Source organism: Armigeres subalbatus, chromosome 2 (genome assembly GCF_024139115.2).
Source record: "Armigeres subalbatus isolate Guangzhou_Male chromosome 2, GZ_Asu_2, whole genome shotgun sequence".
NCBI classification, from domain to species: Eukaryota; Metazoa; Arthropoda; class Insecta; order Diptera; family Culicidae; genus Armigeres; species Armigeres subalbatus.
Genome location: NC_085140.1, coordinates 337,778,380 through 337,797,535, shown reverse-complemented (window position 1 = coordinate 337,797,535; position 19,156 = coordinate 337,778,380). Strand labels below are relative to the sequence as shown.

General features: G+C 36.6%; 1 protein-coding gene across 4 annotated transcripts in view; it reads right to left on the bottom strand.

Moving 5' to 3' along the window:
• The window catches only part of LOC134212819 (metabotropic glycine receptor), a 282,981-nt gene that overhangs the window by 205,439 nt on the left and 58,386 nt on the right, over positions 1-19,156 (bottom strand). For all 4 annotated transcript variants that reach the window (XM_062691023.1, XM_062691024.1, XM_062691025.1 and 1 more), the window contains exon 2: positions 943-1,519. The gene's annotated coding sequence lies outside the window, so the exon portion shown is untranslated. The remainder of the gene's footprint in view (positions 1-942; positions 1,520-19,156) is intronic.

Here is a 19,156-nt window from a genome sequence, read left to right as displayed (position 1 = left end):
ATTTTTTCGTGCAGTGCTCTATAAACTATGCTTTACTCTTGAAGTAAAAAAAAAAATTAAAAAAAGATGGGAAAGAAAAAAAAATATTTTTCTTCCGAGCCTACTTTGCTTTCTGCCTACCGTGACAAGTTGACTGGTTAGAAAGTCTGTTTAATACACTAGGGTTGCTTTATACGCGGTTTGTTTTTGGTTTTTACTGGTCTGTGGAATTATCAACACGTTAGGTCCTCAGGAGAAAATCCACAAAAAATCTAGGAAAAATTAAAGATATGACAGGTGTGATGGACCAAGAAATTGATGAATTCTATTCTCGTATTAAGCGACCCCTGCGTATATTATACTACCAAGGATTCCAAGGAGTTGCTTGAAATGTTTGATGAAATTGATCATGAGTTGCATGGTTCACTAGACTACTGTATGAGAGCAAACTTGCCAGAGTTTTCAGCATGACCGTCTGGCTAATTTGACACAATAAATTAACTCCATTTTAGATGCTTTATTGGTATAGACTGTTCTGATAGTTATAATCAAACTATGTCTTTAAACATATTTTCTTAAATGCCGTGATCTGAGTGCTCGTTATAAATGTGCCTCATACATTCGCCAAACGGAAAACACATCTTAGTATACGCTTCAGTTGTGACGGATGCAGTATTTTAAATAATGTGTCCAATAATAGGATCCATTTATTAATGATATACTTTCACGCATGTTGAGAACAAATCTGTGTTGAGCTACGCTAATATAACTTTAGCTTATCTTTTATGGTTGTTATTTTGTGTTGTTATGTAAGAATCGGTTCGCTGAATCAATTGCGTGCCCTAAAAATAACATTTTAATGATATAATAATGTTCGGTACAAATCGACGCAAATAGACGCCCGACACGTGGACTCATTCTATTCTTAATTCAAAAGAAGTCAATCAGTGGCAACCTACTCACCGTCCCATTTAATCCACGAGGAAGCGTCTCCAACTTGTTGATACTCCAATCATTGCCATTCCGTTCGCAGTCATGCTGCTCGGATTTATTCCTTCACTGTTCTGCGACGTCGTCCTAACAAATATTTTTTGATTTATTTATGAAATTGACCCGTCCTGATGTAATCACTGTTCTACTTCCAATCCTATTCACAACTTTTCACCTCACGAACTGTGTTTCGTTTTTTCCACGTGATTGGCGGCAGCAGCTCCTCTGTATTATTGGTGTGGGAACGTGATTTCTCCGGCAGTCACTCACCGGACAGTTGTTTAACTTTTTGCAATCACCGCACAAAATTCCAACAAATCACAAACTCCGACCACATCTGGCGCGTATCCGGTATAGAAATACAAACCCGAGGTGTGCGGATGTTTTTTTTTACTCTATAGTAGGATCCCGGCGGAAAGATTATCACGCCTCACGTGCGCCGCGAACTCCTGCTCCCCCTGTGGAGAACAAAATCGTTGGTCCAGTCCAGGTTTGTGTGGAGCACAGTATTTCCGAAGGTCCAAAATTGCGAACCAGAAAGCTTTGCCACCTGAAAATAAAAAAAAAATGATATTGTGTATGCTACGAATTTTAAGACTATTGAGCAAATCGTTGCTGGCTGTTAACTTTTTCTCAATCGTAGTGATCTGACATATAAATCAGAAGAAGAAGAAGAAGAAGAACAATTGTCAAAATACTGAGTTATAACGAACAGTCATTCAGATCTGTCCAACTATTCATTTGCAATCCTATACTGGAAACATGACCAGTAGGGGAAAGATCTATTTGGACAGCACCTTTATCCCAATTTTCAAAGATCCATGGATGTCGCATTTCAACGGAAGTACTTGCTTTCAGTATAAATTTATGTCATTTGTTTGAGATGCGACTGGAACGGGGACAGTAAACCAAGTAGATTTGGTCCCTAATAATACCTAAGTATTGCCTAAGTATTTATTTCTCAAGAAAAATAATAGTTAAACCATTTCGAACACTACTAAACAATGTTCGTTCTAATATTTTTGTATGTACAAGTCATTTTTAAACTGTCCTCGATAATCGTAAATACATCGGTTTTTACCAAGGAGATTCTCCGAAGAAATCTGACTCTTAGATTCCGACCACCGCATTCCAACTCCTCCAATTGAATCCTCACTAATCACCGGAAATGCGCTTGCTCCTGCTTCCGTTGAATCTTGTATACATATTATTCTATTCAGTCCAGGATGTTGGTATATTGCCATTTAAACTGTAGTGAAAACCTAGTTATTGAAGATAATGTTGATGATTCGATAATAAAGTAAAGTGACAAGTGAAAATAATCGAAACAAATCTTGAAAATCGATTTTTAAACGAAGTATGCGCCTGGTTTTGAAAGGGTGAGGGATTGTTACTTAGAAAATAATTTTCGCTCAGTAGTCTAAAGAAGTGCAAACTACTCAAAATATATTTTTTTCAATCAATACCACACCGAGAAAATTCTTTATATTGAATATATTTGTCGCACATATAAATTTTTGCAATTTGGCGACCCAAATATATGCAATTTTTACCCACACATAAATTCAATAACTGCATATTAGAGACCACACATACATTTTATTTGATTATAGATTATATTTGTACTTCGCGTGGAGAGTGGGTATGTGTGCACTAATTAGAATCATGAATTAAATTAATGAATTTTTGCCAATAAAAATGTGTAGAATTTTTGCAGTACATTGAAACATTGAACAATGCTCGTAAGTAGAGTTTCTAATCGAAATTATTGGGTGAAGTCAAGCTTTTTCACTTATCAGCTCTCTTCCTGACACATTCATAGTTGGCTCTGAGCTGTCAAAATTCGAAATAATATAAAATTGATAAATTATTTCAAAACTAAACAAATTTTAAGTGAGTAAAGTAACGTGTTATACAAAACTGAGTGCAATTTTCAACTATGAGGTACTTTAACCGGTATATATTAATATAAACTAGGAATATAATTTTTTTATGCACATTCCTGCACTGCTAAGGGAAATTTACACTTTTACATTATGTCATTATTCAGTCTAGGATGTTGGTATATTGCGATTTAAACTGTAGTGAAAACCTAGTTCTTGAAGATAAAGTTGATGATTCGATAATAAAGTAAAGCGACAAGTGAAAATAATCGAAACAAATCTTGAAAATCGATTTTTAAACGAAGTATGCGCCTGGTTTTGAAAGGGTGAGGGATTGTTACTTAGAAAATAATTTTCGCTCAGTAGTCTAAAGAAGTGCAAACTACTCAAAATATATTTTTTTCAATCAATACCACACCGAGAAAATTCTTTATATTGAATATATTTGTCGCACATATAAATTTTTGCAATTTGGCGACCCAAATATATGCAATTTTTACCCACACATAAATTCAATAACTGCATATTAGAGACCACACATACATTTTATTTGATTATAGATTATATTTGTACTTCGCGTGGAGAGTGGGTATGTGTGCACTAATTAGAATCATGAATTAAATTAATGAATTTTTGCCAATAAAATGTGTAGAATTTTGCAGTACATTAAAACATTGAACAATACTCGTAAGTAGAGTTTCTAATCGAAATTATTGGGTGAAGTCAAGCTTTTTCACTTATCAGCTCTCTTCCTGACACATTCATAGTTGGCTCTGAGCTGTCAAAATTCGAAATAATATAAAATTGGTAAATTATTTCAAAACTAAACAAATTTTAAGTGAGTAAAGTAACGTGTTATAAAAAACTGAGTGCAATTTTCAACTATGAGGTACTTTAACCGGTATATATTAATATAAATTAGGAATATAATTTTTTTATGCACATTCCTGCACTGCTAAGGGAAATTTACACTTTTACATTATGTCGATCTGATGAGAAACATATAACTAATTTTCAATTCTCACGGCTACGCTTGAAGTGTTCTTGAACGAAGAACTAAAGAAGTTCACTCTACCCATTAGGTACGCGAGTACCAGGAATAAGACTAAAAATCCTTCTTTGAAGATACCCGGTGGACGAGTTTAGAACTTCTACAGCATGTGTTTACTCAATTTGTCCACAGTTTTGCCAAATGCTCGTCATGCAAACCGATTTTATGCCAAAACAGTTAATCGAAGAGAGCCCAACATTAGCATTCATCGCTATAATAATTTCTTAAAAGACTTATGACATATTTAACAAAAATTGGATAAAATTTTCGAAACATTTTCAATTGCGGATTCGAGTCACGGGAAACACTGTGTTGTTGGTCGCTTGGGGCTGGGTGGTGGGTAGTAGGCAGACCCAAGCTATAAAATAGTGGATTGAAATTTTGCCAACGCTTGCACGCGATCTAAATTGAATAACGATTTTGTTCTTGCTTTCGTTACAGTTTTTTCCTCGTGCCTGCGAAAGGTGGGTTACCTATATTTTTCAACGGCGCTCTCGCTGAGCTGAGTTGAGCTGCACTGTTGCTTCTCTACGGCTTATGTAGCACTGCACTGACTGCATCGGGTTATCCCACTATGCCCTAAATTTCCGTTCCTTTCGGTCGGAATATTTCCCAATCATTGCACGTACTCAACTCGCCGTGCGACGTGGCACCGGATCTGCTGCAGTGACTAGAAGCGTTACACTTACAGGACTATTTACACGAGTTCTTTACGTTGATGGGGGTGAGCCGAGCCCGAAATAAGGATTGGCGGTGGTGGTGGTTGTTGAACTTCCCTGAAATGCGACGAGGGAGAACTCGGACGATAAAAACATCGTTCCAACGGGCGAGGAAAACACGTAAAATTAAGTTGAAGTTTCCTGTTCAGCATCGGTAACGAAGTGAAAATGAGGCCGAAGGTATTAATATATAGTGCTGAAAAAGTCGTCTCACTGGCGAATGATTTTCATGGTTTATGGTTTAAGCGAAGCGATAGTCACGGGAACAGGTAAAGTTGTGTTTTTATAGTAAAAGTTATAATTGAGATTGCGAACAAATCAGGGTCTTCTTCTTCAATGGCTTTTCATTTCTACTGGAACTTGACCTGCTTTTCAACTTACTGTTCTATTACCATAGTTATTAACACTAGGATTGATTCGCTAAAAAAAACTTACGCGGATACATTTGTGCAGAAAATCGTTGTAACTAAATTTTCAAATGGCTATATCTCAGTGGTTTTTCAACCGATTTTCTCAGTTTTTTCACCAACCTCTTAGCCATCTCTTCTAGTTTCTGGACATTGCAAAATATTGTATCTAGGGGTGTTCAATTTTTCACTAGAGCTGTGGGAGTAAAGCAACGGATTTAGAAAAATGCGATTTTGGAGATATACTTATATTTCATTACCAAAAATGAAATCTATTCATATAGTGATGATGGAAATGATAAAATAACAAATAAAAGACATCACCTGGAACATAAGAACACATTTTGAGCATCCCTACTATACATACGATGATAATTCGGTACATTTAGGAACCATTTTATACTACACGATGTATAAAGCTTCAGAAAATGTTTTCAAGCATGTTGTCTACTGTGAACTTGTTAAAATAAATGTAAACTATATACGAAACATGTGTGATAATAAATTATGATGTTCTAGGATCTCCGAACTGTACTGGAATTTGAATCAAATGGTCTACCGAATCAACCAAGGCTTCCATGATGCCCCCAGCCGTAGTATCAACCCAATTATGTCCTCCGAGTATTTGTCTTTCACTTGCGTCTCAAATCCGAACATATGAGATGTTGTAAGATCTCCAAATTGTCCTGGAGTTTGAGTAAAATAGTCTATCGAATCAACCACGGCTTCCATGATGTCCACTGCCGTAGTATGAACCCTATTATGTCCTCCGAGTATTTGTTTTTCACTATTACTCAAATCCAGGCATTTGAGATATTGTAAGATCTCCAAATTGTCCTGGAGTTTGAGTAAAATGGTCTATCGGATCAACGAAGGCATCCATGATGTCCCCAGCCGCGATATCAACCCAATTATGGCCTCCGAGTATTTATCTTTCACTTGCGTCTCAAATCCAGGCATTTGAGATGTTGTAAGATCTCCAAATTGTCCTGAAGTTTGAGTAAAATGGTCTATCGAATCAACCAAGGCATCCATGATGTCCTCAGCCGCGGTGTCAACCCAATTATGTCCTCCGAGTATTTGTCTTTCACTTGCGTCTCAAATCTAGCCATTTGAGTTGTTGTAAGATCTCCAAATTGTCCTGGAGTTTGAGTAAAATGGTCTACCGAATCAACCAAGGCTTCCATGATGTCCCCAGCCGCGATATCAACTCTTTTATGTCTTTCGAGTATTTGTATTTCACTTGCGCCTCAAATCCAGGCATATGAGATGTTGTAAGATCTCCAAATTGTCCTGGAGTTTGAGTAAAATGGTCTATCGAATCAACCAAGGCTCCAATGATGTCCTTTGCCGCGGTATTAACCCAATTATGTCCCTCCCTTATTTATGTTTCACTTGCGTCTCAAATCCAGGCATTTGAGATGTTCTAAGATCTCCGAATTGTCCTGGATTTTGAGTAAAATGGTCTATCGAATCAACCAAAGCCTCCATGATGTTCTCAGTCGCAGTATAAACCCTATCATGTTTTCCGAATAATTGTCTTCCACCTGCGTCTCAAATCCAGGCATAGGGGATGTTGTAAGATCTTCAAATGGTTCTAGAGTATGAGCAAAATGGTCTATTGAATCAACCAAAGCTTTCATGATGTCCTCAGCCTCTTTTATGTCCTCCGGGTATTTGCATTATATTTGCGCCTCAAATAAAGGCATATGAGATGTTGTAAGATCTCCAAATTATCCTGGAGTTTGAGTGAAATGGTCTTTCGAATCAGGCTTCTATGAAGTCGCTAGCTTGTCTTTCACTTGCGTCCCAAATCCAGGCAAATGACATGTTGTAATATCTCCTAAATATCCTGGAGTTTGTATCAAATAGTCTAGCAAATCAACCAAGGCTTCCATGCTGTTTCCAGCAGCGGTATCAACCCAATAATGTTCTCTGAGTCTTCAAGTTCCACTTACGTCACAAATCCAGGCATATGAGATGTTGAAAGATATCCAAATTGTTCTGGAGTTTGAAACCAATGGCCTACCGAACCAACGAATACTTCCATAATATCCCCAGCCGCAGTTTCAACACAATTATATCCTCCGAGTATTTGTCTTTCACTTGCGTCACAAATCCAGACTTATCATATGTTGGAAGATCTCCAAATTATTCTGGAGTTTAAATCAAATGGTCTACCGAATCAACCAAGGCTTCCATGAAGTCCCTAGCCACGGTATCAACTCAATTACGTCCCCCGAGTATTTGACTTTCTCGTGCGTCACTAATCCAGGCATATGAGATGTTGTAAATTCTCCAAATTGTCCTGGAGTTTGAATCAAATGGCCTACCGAATCAACCAAGGCTGCCATGATGTCTTCAGCCACGATATCTACGTAATTTAGTGGACATAATTGTTTTTAAATTACTTTCCAAATGAATCGCGACTTGCAAATCAACCCTACCTTGAAATATGTCTCCAGCAGATGTTTTTATCCAATCTTCCGAGCCCATGCACATGTTTGGTATATAAAAATGCGATCTTATTAGTCCTCCAAATCGCCCTGGATGTGGATCAAGTAGTCTGTCAACCAAATCAACCTCGCCTAAAACTATGTCTCCAGCGAAGGTATGTATCAAATCATGTCTTCCGAGCTCATGCACACATTTAGTCGAGTCAAGTACGAGACACTAAAGAAGGCCTCACGTATCTGGTAAGTTACAATTAAAAATTGTCTTATGACAAGTGATTACCCAAATCATGCAGCTAGGGATGACAGTGTACCGGAGTGTGAGATTTCTGCTGCCGTGACTGGTCCTACGTAGTACTTAACGTACTCCTCCCAAAACAACACGCTTTACGAAGCCTCTCTGAAATGTTTTCGGTTCCCTCATTTTCTCGATTCAAAGAGAAAAAACCGAAATAAACCAGGTAGTAAGTGATCTCTCCTTTCTTCCGTTTAACCAAAACACCAACCTTTTTGGATTGTTTCCCATTCTCTTCATAACTTTTGAAAGCAATTACCGTCGACTAGAGTGAGCCAATTACAGAGGGATCACCCTTCTGAACTCGGCGTACACAATTCTTTCGCGTATTCTATTTAACAGACTGACACCGCTAGAAGAGTCCTTCGTCAGCGAATACCAGGCAGGTTTTCGTGAGGGTCGATCAACGACGGATCAGATGTTCAGCCTGCGGATGATCATTGATGAATTCTGGGAGTACAACTTGCAGACTTACCAAAGTTCTTGTTGGTGTATCGGGTAATCACCCCCTCCCCCTATTTTTTGGCGATAATGGACATCAATATGCTTGCCTGTACGTTCCATTCTAGTGTCTTCTTCCATTTACCTCGAGGACACCATTACTAGGACCTGATTGTACCAATTTGATCAATGATGAACGAGACGTGCCCGAAATTAGACTTCGACTGACAAAGTGATGTTCTTAAAATTGAGGTTTTCAGAGTAAAGTTTCATTAAGACAAACATACACTGTCGGATGATTATTATAATAATAATAAACAATAAACATCATCGGTAAAGTAATCAACTCATATGCCTGGATTTGTAATGCAAGTAAAAGACAAATACTCGGAGGTCATAATTGGGTTGGTAGTGTGGCTGGGGACATCATGAAAGCTTTGGTCGATTCGATAGACCATTTGATTCAAACTCAAGGACAATTTGGAGATTTCACAACATTTCAATTGCCTGAAACTGCGACGCAAGTGAAAGACAAATATGCAGAGGACATAATTGGGTTGATGCCGTGGCTGGGGACTTCATGGAAGCCTTGGTTGATCCGTTAGATCATTTGATTCAAACTTCAAGACAATTAGGAGATTTTACAACATGTCATATGCCTAGATTTAAGACGCAAGTAAAAGACAAATACTCGGAGTACATAATTGAGGTGATACCGCGGCAGAGGACATCTTGGAAACCTTGGTTGATTCGATAGATTCGAAATGCCTGGATTTGAGACGCAAGTGAAAGGTAAATACTCGGAGGACATAATTGGGTTGATACCGTGGCTAGGGGCATCATGAAAGCTTTCGTTGATTCGATAGACCATTTTACTCATACTCTAGGACCATTTGGAGATCTTTCAACATCGCCTATGCCTGGATTTGAGACGCAGGCGAAAGACAATTACTCGGAAGACATAATAGGGTTTATACTGCGACTCTGGACATCATGGAAGCCTTGGTTGATTCGATAGACCATTTTGCCCAAGTTCCAGGGCAATTAGGAGATCTTACAACATCTTAAATACCTGGATTTGAGATGCAAGTGAAAGACAAATACTCGGAGGACATAGTAGGGTTTATACTACGGCAGAAGACATCATGGAAGCCTTAGTTGATTCGATAGACCATTTTACTCAAACTCCAGGACAATTTGGAGATCTTACAACATCTCAAATGCCTGGATTTGAGACGCAAGTGAAAAATAAATATTCGGAGCCCATAACTGGGTTGATACCGCGGCTGGGACATCATGGATGCCTTGGTTGATTCGATAGACCAATTTACTCAAACTCCAGGACAATTTGGGATCTTACAACAACTCATATGCCTGGATTTGAGACGCAAGTGAAAGATAAATACTCGGAGAACATATTTGAGTTGCAACCGCGGCTGAGGACATCATGGATGCCTTGGTTGATTCGATAGACTCTTTTACTCAAACTTCAGGACAATTTGGAGATCTTACAACATCTCAAAATGCCTGGATTTGAGACGCAAGTGAAAGATAAATACTCGGAGGCCATAATTGGGTTGATACCGCGGCTGGGGACATCATGGATGCCTTCGTTGATTCGATAGACTCTTTTACTCAAACTCCAGGGCAATTTGGAGATCTTACAATATCTCAAATGCCTGGATTTGAGATGGTAGTGAAAAACAAATACTCGGAGGATATAATAGGGTTCATACTACGGAAGTGGACATCATGGAAGCCGTGATTGATTCGATAAACCATTTTACTCAAACTCCAGGACAATTTGGAGATCTTACAACATCTCATATGTTTGGATTTGAGACGCAAGTGAAAGACAAATACTCGGAGGACATAATTGGGTTGATACTACGGCTGGGGGCATCATGGAAGCCTTGGTTGATTCGGTAGACCATTTGATTCAAATTCCAGTATAGTTCGGAGATCCTAGAACATCATAATTTATTATCACACATGTTTCGTATATAGTTTACATTTATTTTAACAAGTTCACAGTAGACAACATGCTTGAAAACATTTTCTGAAGCTTTATACATCGTGTAGAATAAAATGGTTCCTAAATGTACCGAATTATCATCGTATGTATAGTAGGGATGCTCAAAATGTGTTCTTATGTTCCAGGTGATGTCTTTGTTATTTTGTTATTTTATCATTTCCATCATCACTATATGAATAGATTTCATTTTTGGTAATGAAATATAAGTATATCTCCAAAATCGCATTTTTCTAAATCCGTTGCTTTACTCCCACAGCTCTAGTGAAAAATTGAACACCCCTATATACAATATTTTGCAATGTCCAGAAACTAGAAGAGATGGCTAAGAGGTTGGTAAAAAAACTGAGAAAATCGGTTGAAAAACCACTGAGATATAGCCAATTGAAAATTTAGTTACAACGATTTTCTGAACGAATGAATCCTAGTGTTAATTAAAAGCTTTTTTATGCCTTTCAGTGTATGAATAGCAAACAATGGATAAACTATGCAATCCTGTCTTTGCTCGCAAGATTAACTAGAGGGCGCAAACGAAGTGGGGGAGGAAAGGTAGGAGTGAATGGGAGAAGTGGCTTTTCTTTACTCAAGTACCATAGTATTAGCTTCATGATACACGAGTGCAAAAATTGTAACTTATGGCCTGGAAACCTCAACGTGAATATTTGTGAAACTACTTTATCTAAACTTATTAAACTAAATCTTAGAGTTCATAAAGTTGAATGATACAGGTCCATATAATCATATTTTACATATAATCGAAGCAAACTTTTTTTTCTCAAAAACTTCCATTCTAGATATTTAATAGACCTCTTCATGTTTTCAAAAAGTATCAAAAATTCAGCCGGTCAGCCCAGAATCACAATTCTTATGCTAAAATAAGTCTCCTGTCAAATTTTCAGCTAATTCGGATAAAATTTCGAGGTGGCTCAAGTCGATTTAGTGTTTTTGGGCTATTTTTAATTTTGGAAAAATTCTAACATGAGATATAAACGTCAAAAACTATCGCAACAACCTCTATACGGAAGCTATTGGTGTGCTCTACAAGTCTTGTGAACATTGCGATTCGTTCCGTTCACGTTTTGTCAAGGGGCAAGTAACTCTAAACTTTGCGATAATATTACTCATTGTCCCGCAATAGTATTTCGTGATATTTCTAGTATCCACGTTTTTCGTCAAACAATGAAACGGTTGCTAGTTTGGTTGTTATGGCGTTTGTCGGATTGTTGATGAAACACAGTGCTCCCCCGTATGGGAAACACCTGATTTCTACCTTCCACAGGTTCTAGAAAACTTTCATTTTATGTTTCTAATACCATCAAACCCAAATGTTGGCTCCAAAAGTTGCTCGAAAAGTAATAGTAATAGAAATAGTTGTTCAGTGATTTTTTAAGAATTTAAAGGAGACTGAAATCATGTGTTGCCTAAAACTGGGTGGACTGTATCGACTGGGTGGCGTTGTGTTTCATGCTTTCCCAACCAGGGCTCTTCGATCAATTTACCGTAGATACGGCGTAGTTTTCCGCTAGTATTTGTTAGTATTTTTGGATACTGTCGAAAGTTTAGAGTTAGTTGCCCCTTGCGTTTTGTCCATGTTAAAGTGATTTTTAAGCTTTTAAGTGCATAAAAATACTGTTTCCCCCAAAAGTCGTTGTTCTACAAAATTCTTGAGTTTATGACAAATGATTGTTAATTTATTATATTATTATTCCTCTTTTTTCCCTGGAAATTTGAGTAATATAATTGCCCATGTGCGATTTACCGTTAAATTCTTGCCACGGTCTATGATCGCGGGGGTGGTAACGGACTCGCCTTCCGGTGCCGCAGGAGGGGACGAAGTGGAGCGATTCCTAGCAACAGCATCAAAATTTAAGAAAATTTTTAATTCATGATTTTCTATTGAGTTGAAACTTTGCACAGTTTTTCAATTTCATCTACAACGTCATTTTTCGATATCAAATCTTCATATTGAGTCACGACTAACTTTTCAAAAGGGTGTCTGTGAAAATGGTTCAAAAATATTTAAAAAGCTGCACAGCAAAAACGGAATGTTCCATTGTTATGATTTTTTCAGCAAAGTTAGACAACTTAATGGTGATTCTTAAGAAAATGTGCACAGTAAAAAAAAAAATTTTTTTGCCTTTAAAAATATCATTTTTGTCACAAAAACTCAAATATCTCAAAACCCTATCTTTTTTCGAACGTAATTTGTTTAGGGAAAACGGTCCATTATATTAGCTATCTACCATAAAAATTTGGTGATGGTAAACTAATAAACAAAAAAGTTATGACATTTCAAACATTTCACAATTTTCACATATAGTAAACAAAAAAAATTTCCGTGTATTTTTTTTTCAAGAATCGCAGTTTGATGCTGATTTTATTGTTAAGGGCCTTGCGTGAGTTAAACAAGTTGTTTGTATGATATTCCATATTTATGTATTCATCGATATTATGTATATTATATGTATAAATATTATATGTATAAATAAATAAAAATGAATTAATATTATCCTAAGTATTAAATTAAATGTGGCAGTTACACAATGTTGTTATAGAAACTCTAAGAGTTTTGGGTTTGAATTTTGGTATGGGTTATGATATCATGAAAACAGTTTATTAATACTTATTTTTTATTTATTTTTATTCAAATTTTTAAAATATCGAACACTTTTGAATTATTATCAGCACAGTTTGAGTATAGTTTTGCTTTAATTTTATTTTCCGACAATGGAATGAAACAGTGAAATTTTTGGGTTCCTTGGATCGTTTTCGCGTTATTAAATTGCTCGCTGAGCTCTGAAGCCTTTATTTCGTACTCTTCAGTAGTAGTAAAACAAAATGATAATTTGGTTAAATCTTTTTCTTTTCTACGATTTGCCCAATCAAAAAGTTCTTTCGCAGTTTTAATTGGATGCTCACGTTCTTTGGCTAAACTTGCTCTTGTGGCCATGCGCTTTATTGTTCCTCCAATAGCATCACAAGGACCTTTGCCATGTGATGTAGCAAAAAATGCCATTCTGCATCAATTCCGTACATTGATTTAAATTGACATAGGCTCGAAAAATTCTTACGATTTTTGTACTGCGACGCTGCTCCATCAGACATGAAATATATCTTTTTGACTTCTTTATGCTTATCAACGCGTAAAAAGTTAATCATTTTTTCAATGAACAAGTTTACGGATACTGAATCGTGTCTTAAATCTTCGGAAATTATAATAAAACTTAAGTGTTCAATTTGCGTACTTCCATTAAAATAAATAACGAATGGATGAATTGTAGCTTGTTGTACGTTCCAGTGATGGGACTGCACTTCATCTTGCAATACAAAGCTGTAATTTTCAGAAAAATCACAAATGACTAAAAATTCACCATTTTGTAATGTATTTTTCGTATTTTTAAAAAGCTGGATTGTTCTGTTTTAATGAAATCGTGAGGATTAAACTTTCTAATTTCAAGCAAAAATATGACACAAACTCATCTACAGGTTTTACAATAGTTTCTATGTCACACCTATCCGTGGTCACCCATTGCTCAAATGATAACTGATCAATATATTTTTCTTCAAACTCAGCGAATAAAGTATTTTCCAATGATGAAGAATCTGGACAATCCGAACAAGATCGTAGATAGCAATTAGATGTTGTATTTTCACACAAAAGACTAACAGTTAACATTTTAATATCCTTTGTTAAATTGATTCTTTTCAAACTATGTAAAATAAGATTAATATTCTCATGGGTTGTGCACACACACACATTATGTGTTCCTGAATTGGAAAGAAGCTTACATTGCCTTGGCCGAAGGCTTGCAAATGAGGAAAAACCTATTTTAATATTATCGTGAATTTCCTTGAAGCGTGTGTACGCTTCTTTCAAAGTCGTCATCATTAATCGTTTTTGGATTGCTTGACGCTTTCCATCTTTTTTACTGATACATAATCTTTTGACCAGGCATAGCTCGACTTACTTCATCATCTTCAAAATATTGAACTACTATTTCTTTTGTCTCATCTGTTAATGCAGTACTAGACCTAGTATTTTTGGTTGAAAGACAGTTATTCTTCAATTGTTTTGCCTCTTTTACTGTATTTCTATTGGTTTTGAACTCATCAATGGCATCCTGAATAGACCACGAACTTGGCAGCATCGACAAAATCAATAATTTTTCTTTCCTTGTCGTGGCTGCATTCGAGAACCTTTCCTTCATATTTATAATTACCTCATCGTAGTCTGTATTTTCCACATCATCAGGTCCTAATTTGAAGAGGTTTCTTCGTACAGCTTCGTTTATTTCACGGTATTTTTTCTCAGGGTAATAAACGTAGTCCATCTTACTCCATTTAATCGGAGTCACTTTTATCCCAGCTATGCCCTCGTTAAAGCGTTCGATGTTGACCTTTTGGATACACTCATCTTCCGATTGATTTGTTGAAACAGATTTCGCTGATGGTACGGTGGCAAGGCTCTCAGCACTTAATACTTCTGGTAATTCCTCAGTTGTTGTCGATACATCTGGCAATTCCTCAGTTGCTGTCGTTTTCGAACTTCCTGCGCTCTGCTCAACCGATGATCTACAGATTGCTCTTTTGTCAACGTTTAGACGGCAGGACGTGCAAATGCGTAAATTTGTATTCAATGTGGACATTGGAGCATAACCAGTCGCTTTCAGTTTATCTATGGTGCTTTCGGTGAGATTTCGTAACTCTTTTGAACACTTTTTTCCATCAAACGGCCTACAACAGTTGAGAAAGCGGCTACTCATGTTGTTCGTAATATTTCAATAAACAAAATCACTTTTAAGTTTTTACTGACTAGTTTGGTGTCATTTGTTTGACTGAAGAAAAAATTACTATAAGATCTTTAACAACCTTAGTAGTAGTAATTTTTTGCTTTTTCGTGAGCATTGTCATGGTATGTACCTATCATGCATTTGTTGTTGTTGAAGATACCCGTTTCCTCCCGATCATAAAGTCTATTCTCTAAGAGGTATATTTTTTGCAGGTAAACTATAGACGTACACGTGTATATAAATCTTTGATTTTGCAGCTTTTGTCTTAAAAATAACATTTCTGATATGTTTCTATCAACGTTATTATCAACAGGTTTCAACACTATTAAAAGAATTTTTCGCCAGTCACGTGCAATGAAAATTATGACACTATCAATACTTTTGATCACAACACTTGATCGTGTCTAAGTTTCTTATAGATGCTATGAATAATTATATCAAAATATCATGAAAACAACTTGTTTAAATCACGTCCCTTAACAATAAAATCTGCATAAAACTGCAATTCTCGAAATAACTTACACAGAAAAAAATTTTTTTTTACTAAATGTGAAAATTGTGAAATGTTTGAAATGTCATAACTTTTTTGTTTATTAGTTTACCATCACCAAATTTTTATGGTAGATAGCTAATATAACCGTTTTCCCTAAAAAAATTACGTTCGAAAAAAGATAGGAGGTGTGTTGTTAAACTCATCTTATCGTTTTTTGATGAGTTTGTTTCATGTTGTCACAACGACGTCGCGCTACACGATAAGTTGTTCATTCGCAACCATCATGCAACCCATCAAAGCATCCTAAGGTGGATCGTGATGGGCTGATGGTGCAACTGAGCGGATGAAAAGGAAAGCATGAATTGTTTTGACAGTTCGTTTGCTTCCGACCGCTGAAAACTTTCTAAGAAAACCATTCACGCAAATTTGTTTCGGTAGAACTCCGTCATAAATAAGAACGATCCAGATTTCATTTATGATAAGGATCTGGGTAAGGACCACTGCTTTGTGTTTTAAAATTTGTTTAAAACTGACCTTTCTTTTAGGGCGTCATATTTCAAAATTATTAAAAACAAAAGAGGATAACGAAGATCCCCACCAGCCAAGCGGAAAAACCAATAGACGAAAATTTCCCTTTTCGTTACTAACAAGACGTTATATGAAATATTGCTAGGCTTTTACCTCACTATATTTAAAATGCTAGGAGAAATATTCTGTATCAAAATTTGCGCGAAAAAAGTAACAATTTTAAAAAGAATCGGTTGAATAATATTGAATTTAGAATGAATAAAGAAAAATAAGAATTATACTTTGGAAACACCCCCAAAAATACCACAAGAAATTTTCCCAGAAAGATTTTTACGAGAATGCCCCAGAGAGTTTCTCCACTTAAAATACCCTCAGAAAAAATCGAAAAATGTTCTTTAAAAATCTTTTAAACATTCCTCAATGAATGCTTCTGGATATTTCAGGAAGTGCTTCCAGGAATTAACCCAAAACTTCTTTCATTATTTATATTGGATTTTCCTTGTGTACTCATGCTGGAATTATTTTGAGAATTCCACCAGAAGTCCTTTTGTAAATCGCTTCATGAATATTTTTAAAAATTCTTTCCGGAACCCTCCCATATTTTTTGGGAAATATCTTCCTAGATTTTTTGGGGAATGCCTTCGAAAGTTCTTCCTGGAATTCCTTTGAAAGTTCTTCCTGGAATTCCTTCGATAATTTTTACAGAAATTTCTCTAGGAATTCATACAGGAAATTGCATATTTAGCCCTTTTGTCAGGAATTCCTTTGAGTATTGTATGAATATCACCTTGAAAATTGAAAATCATTCAGAAGTTCTTTAGGAATTCCTTCGGAAATTTATCCAAAAACTCCTTTGGGAAAAACTCCCTACAAAAAATCCTCAAGGATGTCATCCAAAAATTCCTCAGGATGTCCTTCAGTGATTCCTTCGGGAATGTTTTAAGAAATTACTTCAGGAATGTTGAAGTAATTACTCCTGGAATGCTTTCAGGAATTGCTTCGGAAATTCTGTCACGACTTCCTTCGGAAAACCCGCCTTCAAGTATTCATCCAGAAATTCCTTCTGGAATACCTCCAATAGTTCAGTCAGGAATTCCTCCAGAAATGTCATCTTCAACGCAAAATCCTACGCAAAATCCATGGAATACCAGGAATTCCTCTAAAAATTCCCCAAAAAAATCCTCCGGGTATTCCAGAATTCCAAAATTTCATCCGGGAATTCCTTCAGCAATTTCATCGGAAATTCCCCCTGAAAATCCTCTGGAAATTCCTCCAAGAATTTCTCCGAAAATTCCTCCAGCAATTCCTCTGGAAATTCCTCCGGGAAATCCTCCAGAAATTCTTCCTGGAAATCCTACAGAAATTCCAGGAATTTCTTCGAAAATTTCTCCAGGAATAAATCCTAAAATTGCCCCAGAAAATCCTCCGTAAATTCCCTCAAGAAATTCTACAGGAATTCGTCCACGAGTTCCTCCTAGAATCTATCCGCGTATTTCTCCAAGAATTACTCAAGGAATTTCTAACGAAATTTCTACAGGAATTCCTCAGGAAATTTCTCCAGGATTCTCTCAGGAAACTTCTCCAAGAATCCCTCTGGAATTTCTTCGGAAATTCCTTGAGGAAATCCTCCGGAAATTCCTATAGGAAATCCTCTGGAAATTTCTTCAGGAAATCCTCTGGATTTTTTTCAGGAATAGCTTCGAAAATTCCTCCAGGAATACAAACATTTCAAAATTTCAATTGGAAATTCCAACAGCAATTTCTTCGAAAATTCCCTCAGAAAATCCTCCAGGAATTCCTATTGAAATTCTTCCTCAAATTCCTCCATAAAATCCAAGGGCAATTCCTCCCTGAATTCTTCCGGAAAATCTTCCAGCAAATCTACCAGAAATTTCTCCAAGAAGTCCTCCGGAAATTCCTCAGGAATTTCCTTTAGGAAATCCTCCGGAAATTCCTTTAGGAGTGCCTCCGAAAATTTCTCCAGGTATTCCTTCCTTCGAATTCCTCCGGGAGTTCTTTCAGGAATTTCATCCGGGAATCCCACCAGGAAATCCTCCAGAAGTTCCTCCAGGAATAAATCCAAAAATTCCCCACAAAATCCTCCGGAAATTCCACCGGGAAATCCTACGAAAATTCCTCCAGGAAATCCTCTGGGAATTCCTCCAAGAATTCTTCTGGAAATTGATCAAAAAATTCTCCAAGGGTTCCTCCTTGAATCCATCCTCCGGGTATTCCTCTGAGAATTGGGTTGTTTAGCAAAAAAAAAATGAAGTTTTTCATAGTTTGATCTCCAACATATTTTTATTTTGTTTGTAAACCTTTTATTTACATTATTATACACCAAACAATAAGCCATTTTAATCGATAGAATGACACTAACATTCATAGAACGATAGTTGGCCCACGCAGCATAAGAACAACTTTTTATTCCCATATAAGTTTAAAATGCAAATTGAAAATAGTTCCGGGGCTCCAAAAATTCTGAAAAATTGGTGCTGGTTCAGAATATGTAAAAACATATATACCACTAAACAACCCAATTCCTTCGGAATCCCCTCGAAAATTCCTCCAAAAATTCCTCTGGAAATTCCTCCAGAAATTCCTTCAAGATTCCTCCAGGAATTCCTTAGGAAATTTCTCAAGGATTTTCTCACGAAATTTCTCCAGGAGTTCGTTAGGAAATCTCTCTAGGAATTCTTTCGGAAATTCCTCCAAGAATTCCTCTGCCAATTTCTTCAGTCATTCCTCCGGAAATTTCTCCAAAGATTACTCCGAAGATTACTTCAGGTATTTTTTCGAAATTCCTCCAGGAGTTGCTCCGAAAATTTCTCCAAGAATGTCTCCGGAAATTCCTCTAGGAATTCTTCCGCAAACTCCTCCCAGAATTCTTCCAAGAATTCTTAAGGGAATACCTAATTTTTCCAAAAATTAGCCCGGGAATTCTCCAGGAATTCCAGAATTACAAAACTTCATTCGCAAGTCCTCTCTCAGAAAATCCTCCGGAAATTACTCCAGGAAATCGTTCGAAAATTCGTCTAGCAATTCCTCCGAACATTCCTTCAGGAGTTTCTCCGGAAATTTCTCCAGGAATTCCA